The sequence below is a fragment of the Triticum aestivum genome, chromosome 3A, assembly GCF_018294505.1.
Source record: "Triticum aestivum cultivar Chinese Spring chromosome 3A, IWGSC CS RefSeq v2.1, whole genome shotgun sequence".
Taxonomy (NCBI): Eukaryota; Viridiplantae; Streptophyta; class Magnoliopsida; order Poales; family Poaceae; genus Triticum; species Triticum aestivum.
Window position 1 is genome coordinate 707,406,925 of NC_057800.1, and position 4,498 is coordinate 707,411,422.

Genomic DNA, 4,498 nt, shown 5'->3' on the forward strand with positions numbered 1-4,498 from the left:
TAAAAAAAACTTGTTACCACTAAGAGCATCTATAGATTGATTTGACAAATCCGACTTATCAAACGTTCGCCGACGTGCCGGCAGACAGTGATCTGTCACGCCTCAAATAATCGATTCCACAATCGGATACCTCGAATTAGAAGCCTCAAATCCATACTATTACATGCAACATAGCGATCTTTAAGCAGAGCTCGTCCGGCTCCGCCTTGACCATGTTCGGCAGCTGGCTGCACTTTGGTCCAGTCGCCAGCGAGGTAGAGTAGGGCATGGGACACGGACCAACTCAGGAGACTCAAGGCATCACCGTCTCCCATGCCCTACTCTTCCTCGTCGGACCCGAAACCCTCACGGTACCGCTGGACGTCCAATCGATGATGGATCCGTCCTAGAAGGAGCCGGCGACACCCACCACGACACGGTTGTGGCGCCCGAACTGGTGCACCATACAGGGCGCCGGACAATGTGACTCCGCCTCTCCAACGTTCAACACCGCCAGGGTTGTCGACATCTCTCGCGCCCGCTGCCTCGTAAGGCAAGCACGCTGCGCCATGTTTGCGTCGACGACGCCCATGCGTTCACCTCCTACTCGGCGCGCCAACAGATGGGTTGCGCATCCGCCACAGAGTTCGGACATTAGACGGACAACACCGCCTTTGGTGAGGCAGCAGCGACACACCTCGCGACATATCCATTCGCCATTTCGGCAGACACAATGCATTCCTGACGGCAGGACTCCATGTGCTGTCATCGGGCGACCTACTAACGGGAGCAGTGGAGCGCAAGCCAGAAGGTCATCTCCTCCTCTGGGTCACATGGGAAGAGCTCGGGGTCCACGGATCTAGAGGTGTAGCACTCAGATCCGTTGCCCACCATGTTGGAGAAAGCCAGACATCATCGGACGGGGGCTTGGTGGTGGAGGGGAGTGGCGTGAAATGGCTAGTGTTTGGTCCAGGGAGCGGATGGGGAGGAATATATGTGGGGTCGAGTGGGCCACCATGGGTCGGGTCTGACGTGGAGGACGTGCCCAGTCAAGTCCGGGCCTCCCCACATCAACGACATATTTAGGTTGGATATGAGGGGTGTCGATCAAGTCTGGCGTTTGAGGAGGGCTTGAGGCGCTTGACTAGGTCGGTCTTGTTATCGGTCATTGATCGGGCCGTCTGCCCGGGCATATGATGCGGGTTTGAGGGGCCCGGCTTTAGATGGTCTAATCTTTCAACGAGTGCACTTGCACATTTTGAGCCTCGGTGATGGACTAGTCTTCAACTCGCATGCTTTTTTAACACAATATAGACGCAAGCGCTTATATACACGCACATACACTCATTCCTACGAATGCACACATGCACACCTTACCCTCTATGAGCATCTCCGAAAGACTGAGCCGACATATCATCTTGAAATTTAAGAAGTCACCGTAGGCACCTCGTCATCGATGGGAACGTCTTCTCCCACTGAATGCACATCGCCGAAAATCCTGAAATAAATCCAGGAATAAATGCGAGCACCGGGACTTGAACCCTGGTGGGCTGGGGATACCACAGTCCCTCTAATCATCCAACCACAGGTTGGTTCGCCTTCATCCAGTGTGCTGATGGGTTCTTTTCTATGATTTTTGTTTTGCTTTTTCATCAGTTTGTTATGGCTTCCTACTTGCCTTTGGTATACTTTGGTTTTTCTTTGTTTCTTTTCTTGTTTTTCATTGTTTACATTTTTTTTCTTGGGTTTTATTAGGTTTCCCTTTTACTTTTTTCGGTTCTATTTGTTTCATTTTCTTTTTTATGGTTTTCTTTGTTTCTTTGTCAGTTTTCATCAGTTACTTTTTTGTTCAACACATGTCTATTTTTTCAGTACATGATGAACATTTTTAGTGTACAGACATTTTATTGATAGATGTTGAACATTTTTTCAATACATGATGCATTTTTGTTAAATACATGTTTTGAACATCTTTTTAATACATGGTCAACATTTTTGTACATACATGGTCAACATGTTTTCATGGCAATAAACATTTTTTACTCAGAATGTACATTTTTTATACATGCGGAACATATTTATATACATGTATAACTTTTTTAAGTAGATTTTTTAATTATATGTTTTTTGATGTCTTCTTTTCTTCATTGTACGTTGTACATTTTTCATATTCATCAGAAACATTTTGTTATACACGTTTAACATTTTTTAAATAAATGATCTACATTTTCCATACACATTGTATATTTTTTAATACATTTTTCGTATACATGAAAAAAAATCTATACACATTTCACATTTTTTAAATGCTTTATTAAGGTTTTTCAAATTCCTGATCAATACTTTTATAGTACATGATCATCCTTTTTCATACAATTATATATTTTGTATACATTTTTTGTATACATGTGAAATAATTTTCCATAAACATTTTAAAAATTCAAAAGATTGGTAAATTTTTTCAAATTTTTAATGTAAAGAGTTTTTATAATACATATATACTGTAAATATTTGTAAGTATATACAAAAGTAAAAAAGTTAAGTAAAAAATATAAAATGTACAAAAAAAAACGAGGCTGTGACCTGTGTCCTCCCACACTATAGGTCGGCCCAGTCTTTCGCTCTCCCAGGCAAGGCTGCCCTATATCTCGGAATAAACAACACATAGGGTCTTCTAAAAAAACAAGACTTAGGGGCGCCCAAATAGGAGCTCCCGTTCTATTTTAATTTTTAGAGTGGCAGGAGCTTCTGTTCTAGGGACTTTCGATTCCGCGCTCCGCGCGATGACAAGCGACAAAACGCGGACACCCTTGTCCCCCAGGCGCAAACTTCGGCCAGCTCAGGTGCAGGACGGTGCTCCCCTATTTTCGTTTTTCATTTTTTTACTTTTTCTAAATAAATTCATGGACTTCAAAACATATTTTGAATTTCCAAAACAATCTTCATGAATTCAAATAAATGCTTACGAATTCAAAAAATATCCATAAATTCAAAAAATATTCAAAATCACAATAAGTAAACCTTTTTTGAATTTGATGAATATTTTATTTGTTATGATAAACTAATTTTGATTTTTTCACCATTTTCTGAATATTGATGAATGAATTTTGTATTTGATAAACAGTTGTTTTAGGTTCATAAACAAAACTTGAATTCAAGATCTATTTCTGAATTTAATGAACATTTTTCGAAAATGTATGAACATGTTTCCAATTCAATGAACATTTTTGAATATGATTAATATTTTTTAAAATTCGTGAAAGATTTTTAAATTTGGTGAGAAAAATAATTCAGTGAACAAACTGTGAATTTGATGGATGTTCTTTCAAAATGATTAACATTGTTTGACTTCGAAGAACGCTTTTTAATTTTGATGAACAAAACAATTGCTCAATTTTAAGAAAATATTCACAAATTGTATATACTATTCGTCAAAATAAAAAACTAGGAATTGGAAACGGAAAGAAAAATAAAAAAGAACATGTAAAAATTAATCCAAAAATTAAAAAAATGGAAAAAAAGTAAAAAATGGAAGAAGAACTGGCGCTACACAGAGAATAGCACCCCGCCCCCCTTCTGGTCGTCTTTTTAAGGTAATTCTGGTCGGAGAAAGAGAGAAAAGAGGAAAGAAAAGGAAATGAGCTAGCGGACGAAGAAAAAGTTAAGGATTCGGGCAATGGTATATATGGCACGGTCCGTTGAGGCTGAAAATCCGAAACAAAAAATAAAATAAAAATAGCCTTGAAAAATGTGATTAAATTAAACTAAACATGAGGATTCCAATAAAATAGCACTAAGGCTCAACGGCCAGCTTAGGATGTTTAGGGAATTTATTTCCCCCTCGCGTATCCTAAAATTAATTTGAGCGGCACCAAATAATAAACATTATTATTATTTCAGAATGTCGCAACATGCTTTGCTATTTTTTGAATCACTAAAAAAATGCTCCCTCCATTTCACAATACAAGGTGCATCAGTTTTCATATAAGTCAAACTTATGTATGTTTGACCAAGGTTATAAAAAAATATTAACATCTACAATTCAAAATAAATAAAATATAAAAATACTTTTTGTAATGGATCTAGTGGTATAAATTTTGCACTATAGATATTGATACTTTTATTTCTAACACATGTTTGACTTTTGAAACAACAACTGATACACCTTATATTTTGAAACATAGGTGGTATATGTTACAACTCTCAATTGTCATTCTACTATATTTCCTGCAAATTTGGTTTTATCATTCCTTTGTTACAATCAAAGTCAGGCGTCTGCAGCGACATTGCTCTACGTGGATGTGCTTTTGGATGCTCGCATTTTCAATATGTTGCACATATCGGATTTCTCTCAATTATAATTGTTGTTAGCAAGGTTCAACTAAATTTGGCAACGTATATTGCATAAGACTATTGCCCCTCGGCTATTGTAATTTATGCACCTGTCAAATCGGATGGCGCGGCAAGGCAACGACAAGCTGGAGTGGTGTCGGATCTGGCAGAAACGGACGAAGAAGAG